The following is a 12028-nucleotide window of genomic DNA, read 5'->3' on the forward strand; positions in this document are numbered from 1 at the left end:
TTATATTCCTTGCAGATACGATGACCACTCCGACCACTCCCACACCACCATGCCCTTCCCCGTAGGCCCGCAGACTCCACCACATCAGCAAGGTACTGCAAATGGCACATTTCGATCTGTGAAGGTTCCCCAAGCGGCCTGGCCGCCTGAAGTTCGTCATCTCAAAATACATGTTTTCCAGGAAATACTCCCAGACTAATTTAAGGTGTGTGTGTGTGTGTGTGTGTGTGTGTGTGTGTGTGTGTGTGTGTGTGTGTGTGTGTGTGTGTGTGTGTGTGTGTGTGTGTGTGTGTGTGTTTTGTTCATTAAGCAGAACATTCTCTCTTCTCTCTTCTCTCTTCTCTCTTCTCTCTCTCTTCCCCCCCCCCCTCTCCGTGTCCGGGTGGTGATTATGCCACAACGGTGTTTGTCTCCGGAAGCGTCCGGGCAGTGTTTGTCTGTGAATGTGTCCGGGTGGTGTTTGTCTCTGGACAGGAGTTTGTCTCCAGATGTGTCTAAGCGGTGTTTGCCTCTGGACAGCTTGGCTCTGGAAGTGTCCGGGCAGTGTTTTCGTCTGGGCAGTGTTTGTCTCCAGGTGGGGCTTATGTCCGGGCGATGTTTTGTTTGTTTCCAGACTGCGTTTATCTCCAGACATGTCTGCGCAGTGTTTGTCTCCAGGTGGGGCTTATGTCCGGGCGGTGTTTTGTTTGTTTTCAGACTGCGTTTATCTCCAGACATGTCTGGGCGGTGTTTCTTTGTTTCCACACTAGGTTTATCTCCAGACATGTCTGGGCAGTGTTTGTTTGTTTCCAGACTGCGTTTATCTCCAGACATGTCTGGGCAATGTTTGTTTGTTTCAAGACTAGGTTTATCTCCAGACATGTCTGGGTGGTGTTTCTTTGTTTCCAGACTGCGCTTATCTCCAGACATGTCTCGGCGGTGTTTGTCTCCGGGCGGTATTTATAGTGTGATCAGTCGAAAATGTATTTCAGACATTTTGTTTCCATCTTCACTGTTATTCTATGCAGAATCATTTTAATGAGACTGTGTGAATCGTAATTAACGCTGCACTGCACGTCTGCCTTCCCTTCCTCTCACATCTCGCTGCCTTCCCTTTCCCCACCCCTTCTCAATCTCCCTCCCTCCTCGCCCTCCTCCATCTCCTCACTCTCCCCTCTGTCTGTCTCTCTCTCCCCCACCCCTGTCTTCCTTTCCCTCCTCTTTTTCTACCCCCCCTTTTAGTATTCCCGTCAGCGAAGCAACAGGAGGTATTTGCTGGTATACACAATATCTCAATAGTGAATGCTAAAATCGACGAGAAGGCATAGTCGTGGTTTTTTCAATAGTTTATGACACTTTTCTTGATTACAGTATGAAACTAGAGGGGGAGCACTCGGAAGAGTGCAAAACCTCCGCCGCCAATACTGCTAGGTCACTTGAGTGAACCTGATATCCTATTCATTCAATTTGACGTCTACAATGCTCGCAGAGTTATAGTTTGCAACTTTCCCTTTTACTTTTAACTTTTACATACTCAATTCATTCGTCATAACTAGATTCCTTGAGACAGAAATTGATTTTACGTGGGTGTATCCACCTGAAGTTCCAAAATCAGCCACAATTATAATTTTGGCATGTTTTTTTGTTGGAAATCACATATAACATGTAGAAATGCAAAAAAAAAAAAAATCGAAATTTTGTTGAAAAAAAAAGTTGCAAAAAAATATTTTTTTTTCTCTAACAAATTTTTTTTTGGGGGGGGGTTGGAAATCACTTAAAACGTGTAGAAATGCAAAAAAAAAATTCAAATATTTTTCCAAAATGGCCGCCATAGCGGCCATATTGGACTTTGGACCAAGTCCAAAATCTAATGGCATGATCCTTGGACCATATCTAATCCCCCACCAAGTTTCGTCGAAATCCGTCGAGGAGTTTTTCCGTAATACTGTTCACAAACAAACAAACAAACAAACAGAAAGGGGTGTAAACAGTAACCTCCAATCTTCGATGGCGGAGGTTAACAAGTTCATAGAACACGATGCCCTACACAGTTATTTAATTTTTAATAAAATGATGCTTTAACAATGATTTTAACAATTTTTTTTTTAACTCTGCTTGCCTGCCTGGCAGTCAAACAAAATTTTAAATCGTTGCAAACAGGAAACTTACAGTTATAAAGGACACAAACAACAGGCATGAAAAACTAATGTAACATTTAGAAAGGGTGATGTAATCGACACCAGGTAAAACCCAGAATTTATTTATTTATACACCTTTCAACGTTCATTTAAATTGAATTATATACTTGAACACGATCGAACACAAATTGCCTTCTTAATACTTCCAATAACCATGCTATATATTGATTTTATATATATATATATATATATATATATATATATATATATATATATATATATATATATATATATATATATATATATATCTGTACATGCACATATGAATGACCCCTCCCATGCTCCTCCAGCCAAAGTAGTTGCATAAAGCAACCCAAGAAGACTTGCACAAGGTAAGTGCTAAATGCTGTTTCGAACCGTTCCCAGAGTTCCTCACCAATGACAAAGACGTTCACACAGAGTACACACACGACAATCCCAATGCTATACACTACCTTCAGTTATCGGACCGGTTTCATCACTTATTGGCGAATCATCAGTGATAGCGTAGACAGCAATGCATACCAATGAGGCTCTCAAGCATGTACTATGTGCAAACAAGCAATGTACCACGTGCAAATGATGAAACCGGTCTGGTTGCTGAGGGGAGTGTTCAGCATTGGGATTGTCATGTGTGTACTATGTGTGAACGTCTTTATAGTTGTTGAGGAACTCTGAGAAGGATTCGAAACAGCATTTAGCACTGACCTTGCGCAAGTCTTCTTGGGTTGCTTTATGCAGCCACTTTGGCTGGAGGAGCATGGGAGGGGTCAATCATTTATATAATTCTAGCCACCTGGGCATAGTCGATGCCAATCCACCAAGCCTGGTGTTGGCGCAGTGGTTAGGGCAGTGGCTTGGGATCCAAGAGGTCCTGAGTTCAAGCCCCGTTGGGCCACTGAGTTAATACACCAGGGGGTTGACTCAGCCTGTCATCCTTCCGAGGTCGGCGAAATGAGTACCAGTGTACTGGGCCGGTGTATACCCCGGTTAAAATAGGTGTAGCATATCCCTGTGTCGTAAGAGGCGACCAGGGTTGCGTCAGGAAGGGCATCCGGTGTAAAACATGTGCCAAATCACGATGCGGATCATACGGATGATCCGCTGTGGCGACCCCTAACGGGAGCAGCCGAAAGAGGAAGAAGAAGATATATATATATATATATATATATATATATATATATATATATATATATATATATATATATATATATATATATTGTTATGGAAATAGCCCTTAATGGGATTACCAAGAATAGGATTAGCTCAGATCCCCCATTAAATTCATGTATAGATAGGTTGTTTGGTAAAGTGTACGATAAATGTGTGTCGGGAGGTGTAAGAGACTGTTTTTATGTTCATATGGTGGTGAAACGAGAGATCGCTCTTATTCCTTCCTCATCCCGAATAGCGAAGGAGGGGTGTGGCCTGGAGAGGCAGTGACGCGAATGGGCAGGGCTTTTTGTCAGCAGTCGCCGAGAGATGAGTGGGTTGAAGAAACGAGGGCAACAAGTGAGCTCTGAGTTTTGGAGAACAGCAGTCGCCGAGAGAAGGAACAAAAGATCGGTGTGTGGAAACAGTCGCTCTCGAGACGCGACGTGTTTTAAAAAGAAGAGAAACAACGAGGCCTCAGGTTGAGGCTCAGTTCTGAGCTCGGGAAACTGCAGTCTGCTTTGAGAGGCTGCCTGGACGTGGAGTCGACGATCGATCTTCGACCCTGCGCGGGGTCGGAGCTCGCGGAGACCGCGTACGTGGTGCCTTGAGAGAGCGGGAGTGCTGCCCCGCCATTTTCTTGCCGCGCGGCGCGTTCGAGCTGGGAGTTCGAACCCGTGGACACCCGCTTGTTTGTTACGAGCGACATTCGTGCTTTTTGGACGCTTTCCTCTCGTCCATGAGCCATCACCAAGTACTCTGTCTGCATGCATGCTGTCTGTCTGTCTGTCTGTCTGTTTTGTCTGCACGTGTTGTATAAGGCATATTTCAGTAGTGATCCCCTCGAAACCTTTAGACCGTGGTTCCCTAGTTAAGAACGGGTTGATTGTTAATAAAACCATTGTCGTGTTTATTGCTTGTGTTGTGATCCCTGATGTTCCTCAATAAATCTGGTTAATTCTGATGAGGTTGCAGCTATGGATTAATGTGTGTCGCGTCGAGGAACGATCTGTTCGATTGGCATATAAAACCAAAGTGGTTACAGACTGGTAGACTCCGCTCGGTCTCTGACAAAGCCAGTCTGTAACCAGGGGTTCTATCTCCCCAACTGGCAAGGTACAAGGAGTACGTTGGTATCGCGATTGAAGACGCCTGACCCGAGGCCTGTGCCGAGCCGGCCAGCGTTATAGACCCCCGGAGACGGCGGTGGTGAGGGACCCGGGTAAGAATCCCGCCACCCCGGATCCGCAACAATATATATATATATATATATATATATATATATATATATATATATATATATATATATATATATATATATATATATATATATATATATATATATATATGTGTGTATATATTGTTGTGGTTGACGAAATTCGCAAACCACCATTCAGGTCCCTTAGGTGAGATGTCTCTGTAAGTATATGTGTAGTTAGGCCCAAACCCGTTGTTTAGAGGGAATAAATGTCATTCATGCGGGCTGCGACCCTTTTAGATAGCCGTTTTTCTTTTACTATCTTTATTTTGGACCAGCCGCCATTACTACCATCACAACCACCACCAACCACGTCTCAACAGCCATCACACAACAACCACCAACCGCAACGCCGCTTCACAACAACAGCCACGACCCTTGCCGTCACATCTCGCTCTCGCAACCATCGCATCACCGTCATTCCCGCGCCGCTTGTGGGCACCGATACTGGACTCGTGCAGGGCGCGCACCGAGCAGCGGGTGCAGAAACACCAGCCTTTCCGAAGAAATCGGATGAAAAACGACTCACGCCCACTTCTGTTCCGTCCTATCAGCGAGCATGGGGCGATTTGGCCCCGCCTCCAGGTGCGTCGGAGTAATATCGTTATATGCAGATTCATGGATCAAAAAGCATTCACGCCCACTTTTCCTCTGTCCAATGGGGAGCCAGCCAGAGGTAAAGGGTCGAAGGTGAAGGAGCGAAGCCACGGGGGCTATAAAGGGCCGCGTTCGCTCGCCAAAAAAAGTTGAGTTGGGAAGAGCCAGTCAAGAGAAGAGTCGGAGAAAGCAGTTGGACGGAGCTGTGGAGAGTTGGAGAGGTGGCGGCGGCGAAGGCAGTCGAGAGGGCGCTCGTGTCAGAGTCGGGGAGCTGCGGAGAGGGGAGGCCGATAACGCGACCGAGGTCGCGGTGGAGACGCTTGTCGCGGGACCCGAGCCAGCGAGATATCCTCATCCCCCCAAGCATCAACAACCCCCTCCTGTTTCCCCCCCGCGCTGAGATAGTGCGAGAAGGGGGCCCCGTTCCCACCCCATTCCAGACACTGTCCGCGAGGCCCGCGGAGTCGGGGCGCCAGCGCCATTTTGCGGCTCATCACCAGACGGGTAGGCTCGACGCGGTCTCGGCCCCAGGCCCGTCTGCCCCCCTCATCGTGGAGGGTGGTCCCTTTTTCTTTTGCTTTGAGTATATGTGTTGTCGGCGCCGTCTGTGAAGTAAAACTGTATAAGTGTTGCCGTGAGCACGGTAGTCGGTGGTAGATCTGCATTGTGTTTTGCTTTTACATTTGCTTTTTGTGCATTATTGTGTGTTTCTTTTTCTTTTACATTTGCTTTTGGTGTATAATTGTATATGTGTGCTTTCCGTTTGCCACGGAATAAATGTGCTTTATGTTGAACTGTTCCTCCCGTTTCGCTTCGTCTTTTCTCTAATTGAATCTCCATCTTACTTCACGTAAAGGGTTGGTCGTGGGCTAAAACGCCCGATAATTAATCGAACCGTCCAGGTTGACGATAACACCGCTCGGTTATCCCGATAGTACGGAACGGGTCGCTTAAAGTGGCCCGTGTCCGAAGTCGACCTGCGGCGAGGTGCGATCGCCCGGTCTACCCTCCGTGTGGGTACTTAGGTAGGTCGAATTTGGCGAGCAACCCTATCCCACGCGGGGGGCCGATTGGCACGATCGTGGTGAGGCCGAAAGGCCCACCCGTGACTAGTTCCTGGCGTTAGTCCGAGAGGGTCACGACGGGATTGTCCGTCCAGTGGGCGACGTGCCGCGATTCGAGTTACGTGGCCGTTCGCACGCCGGCGGGCGCGAATCCGCAACACTGGTGTCAGGTCGTGCGATATAAACTCATCGCCCTCCTCGCGGCACTGGTATCGGAGAACGGGAAAACGGGCTCTCCTGTCTCCAGCTAAATTCACGGGAATCGGTCCAGGGGTGAGACGAGCGACCCCCGATTCCCTCCAAATTACGAGCGAGTTAAATTAACCCTTTACGAGAAATAAGATGGCGTCTCAAGGCGAGCGGGAGCCGGGGGTATTAGAAATGGATGTAGAATCCATGGTCCAGGATGAAAACCCCGAGCAGGAAATGTTGGTTGTGCAGGAACACGAACTCGCCCAACTGAACCCAGAGCCCGAAATAGGTGCGGCGGCGGCCGCGGTGTACGACACCTCCCCTCCCCCCCTCCGCCAAAACCCCCCGATCCTTGCCGAATCGGCTCACCCAAGCGCACCCGACATGGCCCGGCTATGCGCCATGCTGGCAGGAATCAGTGGGGAAATGCACGAAATGAAAACGAGGATGGATGCGAATACACAACAAATGAACGAAAAAATGGATGCGAATACACAACAAATGAACGAAATAAAAAGCATGAACGAAAAGATGGAAACAAACATGAAGGAAGAAATGAAAGAGCTGCGGGGTGAGACGCGGAACATGGGCCGAAGCCTGCAGGCGGGCATGAAGGCAGTAACCGGGGAGCTCAAAATGGCGACGCCACGTGTGGGAGCGAACGAGCTGGGAGGGAGTGCAACGGCTGTCGGGCCCGCGGTGGAGGCGGGTATAAAAATAATTCGGGGGACATGTTGGGCGAGGGTCGTGACGGAAAAAGTGACGGTAACCGAGAGGGACAAACTAATTGGGGTGACGGAGACGTGCACAAGGGAGATAACAAGGGAAGAGACGGAAATAATAGTTGAGCCAAGGGAGGTAAAGGGTGAAGAGGTGACTGAGTTGGCAGAGACACGGGAGATGGGAACGATAGAGGGAAGACTACACGATGAAGACGGGGATAGAGACGCACACACACACACACGGAGGTAGTGGAGGGTAATGGGGGTGAGCTCGCGGACTGGGTAGAGACCCGGTGCGAGCAGTCGGATGGCCTCCTCCAGGAACGAGGGGAGGGAGTATGCCCCCTTGAGGCGAGTCACGACCAGGTGGGTTCGGTCGTGCTTTGCGAGGTCGAGGGGAGGAGTGCTGTGGACAGGTGCATGGAGAGCTTGGGGGGTATAGAGGCCCCGGAGATTCTTGTGGGGACACGAATCCCCAGTGTGGTTGTCCCTGTGTGTGTGGTGCAAGGTGTGAGTGCGTCCCCGTGTGTGGAAGCGACCCCGTGTGTGAGTGGTGTGCTTCCCAGCACGCCGTGTGTGGATGAGACACCGCGGGCGAGTGCCCCCGCGTGTGTGAGTGAGGCACGGTGTATGAGTGAGGCACCGCGGGCGAATGCCCCCGCGTGTGTGAGTGGTATGGTTTGTCTGAGGGAAATTGCACGAGTAAGTGAAAGGCCGCGAGTGAGTGGAGCCACGTGTGCAAGGGTAATGGCATGCGTGAGTGAGCGGCCGAGTGTGAGAGAGACAGCGTGTGCAAGGTCGCTGTGTGTAAGGGAGATGTCGGTCGGCATGTGTGAACATGCAGCCGCGTCTCCCGGTGTGAGTTTAATGGAGTGGAGTGTGAGCGTCGTAACACGCGGGAGTGCGTGTGTCGAATGGCGACGACGGCGACATGTGAGGGAAGAAAGCCGAGTAGCGGCTGTAGTTGTTTCGGGGACCGTGCCGGGTTCACCCAGCAGTGAGCACGAGGTCCGTGCTGTGCAACGCACGAGGCCCCCACGTGCTCACTTGCGAGAGTGAAGTCCCGGTCCGGAAACGTACGCGGTGGATTTGCCGATCCCGCGGACGGACAAAGTTTAGGCAGGATTATGGATTTGGACCGGAAGGGTTCTCCACGCGATCGTGTGTGTTAAGCTCCAACGGGCAAAGCACATGTGTTCGCGTGGGGAACCCCCCGAGACGTGGGGCTTGTGTTTTTTTTATGCGCACGGTGACGTCATGGCTGCACGTGGGGTTGGAATCCGGCAGGAGGGGTATCCCTGCCGGATGGTACCGTCCAAGGAGGGACGAGGTACACGTGCAGCTGCATGACGTCACAGGCAGGTGCAAAGTGCGCGAGCTGTGAGTTGCCGCGCTGGTGCTGCGCATGTGAAAAAAAAAAAAAGCAAGCCTCACTTTTTGGTGCACAGGATTCCCGGGCAAGGGGTGGAAGACCCCCTTACCAGGGCACAGGATGGAAACTAGTTAGGGGGAAGGGTTAGCTTAGTTAGACCGACTTCATGGGGCAGGGGTAAGTCCTCATGGAGTCCGTGGAATGGATGAGTTAGAGGGATTGTAGCGAGATTTAGGTTGGGAAATTGATTAATGGGATTATTTGGAGACAGTGACAGACTTGTGAATGTGTAGAGGGGACGTAGCTTAGCTACGTAGGTTAAATGGAACGTGCTATAGTTTAAGGGACGACGTGGGAGCACGAGTTAGTTAGGGGATGCAGATAGAAGGATGGCAGAGTTCAGCGGTGTGTGTGTTGAAGAGTTGTGAGGTGAGTACATGATGAGTGAGTGAGGCCAGCGGGTCTGTGTGAATGGAGCGAATGGGGAATGCATGGTGCGATGAGTGATTGGGGGGAGGAGTGACTCCCGCCCAAGGAACCCCGGGGTCAGTGTAGAGTGAGTTAGGGGGTTAGTAAAATTGAAAAATGGAGGTCGTTTTGTTGTTGGTGGGAGTGTAGGCTCGAAACCCGTTTGGAGGGGTGCAGGAGCCCTGTTGACGGGCTGGGAGCGTGGCTGCGAAAGGTGAGTATCGCTGAGTGGGTACCCCGGGCACCAGGCTAGTCGGCCGTGGTAGGCCAAGGGCCCATGGGGGGCCGGCATAGCGTAGTGGGCACGGGTGCGCCTGCTTGGTGCGGGGGCCCGGGGCGCCATTAGCTGCGTGGGCAGTGTTGTGGGCACGGGTGACCCTCGGAAAGGGGCCCGGGAAGCCAGCCTGCCACGTGTGCGTTTCAGGGGAGGTGCCATGGGGGGGCACTCCCCGGTGTTAGGGAGCTGGTAGGCTCGGAGGCAGTGTCGTGCCCGGGGGTGCCATCGTCGGAGAATCGGCAGAGGGTCGTGCCTGCCAAAGGGAGCCACGCATCCCAGCCATGAGACCGTGTGAGGGCACGGAGAGAAAATTGGGGGGCGAGGCCCGAAATTGTGAGGACACCAACACAGGCGACGGGAATCTGGGTTGTTAGAACCAATAGTTTAAGCGCGAGGCGCTTGTTGAAAGCCCCGGGGTAGTTTAACAGTTAAATGGTTGGGGTAGATTAGGAGATGTACCCCTCCGCACCATCCATCCCCTCGCTGTCGTTGTGGGCCGCTGGACCCACTTTGTGTTTTAGATCGCTGAACTCTGGGGAGGCCATCCTGAGGCTTCGTTGGGCCTCTACACAGGACGTTAGCTCTCCCTTATTCCCCACCGGGAAGGGAACGTAGGAGTTGGGAGTAGGCTCGGTGACAGGATAGGTTTGCCGAACAAGGACAGTGCAGGGGGTTAGGGGACGATTTATAGTGGGGAAGTAAAAAAATAAAAAAATAAGTTGGGGCTAAATTGGGGTTTGACAAATTAAGGGAGTGGGTATAGACAATGACAGGCAAAGGCGATAGGTTGGGAGGGAGACCGTAGGGTAGGTCCGAGCCCGCCTTCCGAGTGGCCAGCACCACCGCACTCCCTCCACCAACCTCCACTGAACGGCGAAGGCTGGCCAGCTTCATCGGCAGCTGTTGTTTTGCTGCAAGGCCTGTGCCGGCTGGATCGGCTGCAGCTGCTGTGCTGCAAGGCCTGTACCGGCCGGATCGTCTGCAGCTGTTTTCTGCAAGGCCTGTGCCATCGGCTAGCCGTGTTTTGCTTCAAGGCCTGTGCCGGCCACTTCATCTGCTGGCTGTGTTGCTGCAGGGCCTGTGCCGGCCCACTTCATCTGCCGGCTGGCTATTTTTCTTCAAGGCCTGTGCCGGCCAGTTCATCTGCCGGCTGTGTTTGCCTGCAGCGGCCTTCTTCTGCGGGCTGTGTTTGCCTGCTGCCTTTGCCATGCCATGCCCACTGCCCCTGTTCACCAGCCCCGTTCAATTTTTGCTTTGCCCCCCCTGTTCATTTCCATGCGCGCCGGGATCATCGTAAAAGCAACAGTTTGCAAGCTGCGAGAACTGCCCTGTTGGCAGCTACAACACGGGCCTGCAGTGGCGGCCCGTGCACCGTGTTTGCGTGCATACATTCATCCATCCATTCGTTGTGCTCATTGCGTGTGCCACTTGAGCTGGCACGGAGACTGTGTTTGTGCAGCCCATGCACCGTTGTGGTTCACTGCGTTCAGTTCAAAAGGGAAGGCCTTGGACTGCGAGTGAGCAGCCGGCCACGTTCCCTGTCACCTGCATTGTTTGAGCCAGAGACTGCATGCGAGCAGCCTGGCTCTCTGCTAACTGCTTTCTTTTTGCAGAGTTCATTGATCCTGGGCCATGGTTTAGTGTAAAATTTGTAAGTTAAGGTTAAGATGTACTGTAAATATGAGTGCGCCCCCGGCATGTCTGTCTTAGCGCCGGCAATTTTATTTAAGTTGTCCGTGTGAGTGGGTTTGTTTAGGTAGTTACTCAGCCCTCAGGTTATTTATTTTGGGGACACGAATACCATGAATGTCGCACTCAGGGATCCGTAGGTAAAATGTACTAGGGGAAAACTACACATGATGGCACACGAAAATTTGACGACTCGGGACGAGTCTGTAAAAAGGGGAGGGGGTAGTGTTGTGGTTGACGAAATTCGCAAACCACCATTCAGGTCCCTTAGGTGAGATATCTCTGTAAGTATATGTGTAGTTAGGCCCAAACCCGTTGTTTAGAGGGAATAAATGTCATTCATGCGGGCTGCGACCCTTTTAGATAGCCGTTTTTCTTTTACTATCTTTATTTTGGACCAGCCGCCATTACTACCATCACAACCACCACCAACCACGTCTCAACAGCCATCACACAACAACCACCAACCGCAACGCCGCTTCACAACAACAGCCACGACCCTTGCCGTCACATCTCGCTCTCGCAACCATCGCATCACCGTCATTCCCGCGCCGCTTGTGGGCACCGATACTGGACTCGTGCAGGGCGCGCACCGAGCAGCGGGTGCAGAAACACCAGCCTTTCCGAAGAAATCGGTTCAAAAACGACTCACGCCCACTTCTGTTCCGTCCTATCAGCGAGCATGGGGCGATTTGGCCCCGCCTCCAGGTGCGTCGGAGTAATATCGCTATATGCAGATTCCTGGATCAAAAAGCATTCACGCCCACTTTTCCTCTGTCCAATGGGGAGCCAGCCAGAGGTAAAGGGTCGAAGGTGAAGGAGCGAAGCCACGGGGGCTATAAAGGGCCGCGTTCGCTCGCCAAAAAAAGTTGAGTTGGGAAGAGCCAGTCAAGAGAAGAGTCTGAGAAAGCAGTTGGACGGAGCTGTGGAGAGTTGGAGAGGTGGCGGCGGCGAAGGCAGTCGAGAGGGCGCTCGTGTCAGAGTTGGGGAGCTGCGGAGAGGGGAGGCCGATAACGCGACCGAGGTCGCGGTGGAGACGCTTGTCGCGGGACCCGAGCCAGCGAGATATCCTCATCCCCCC

At 51.5% G+C, this 12028-nt stretch overlaps 1 protein-coding gene across 2 annotated transcripts in view; it reads left to right on the forward strand.

The window, feature by feature from the left end:
* Positions 1-12028, forward strand: part of GMPR2 (guanosine monophosphate reductase 2) — a 50191-nt gene that overhangs the window by 416 nt on the left and 37747 nt on the right. Inside the window, exon 1 of one of the 2 annotated variants that reach the window (XM_085895405.1) lies at positions 74-92. The exons of the other annotated variant lie outside the window; for it this stretch is intronic. The gene's annotated coding sequence lies outside the window, so the exon portion shown is untranslated. Of the gene's footprint in view, positions 1-73; positions 93-12028 lie in introns of those variants that run through there. 2 annotated transcript variants of the gene reach the window in all.

Source organism: Eptatretus burgeri, chromosome 9 (genome assembly GCF_056783735.1).
Source record: "Eptatretus burgeri isolate ZD-2024b chromosome 9, Ebu_testis_v1, whole genome shotgun sequence".
NCBI classification, from domain to species: domain Eukaryota; kingdom Metazoa; phylum Chordata; class Myxini; order Myxiniformes; family Myxinidae; genus Eptatretus; species Eptatretus burgeri.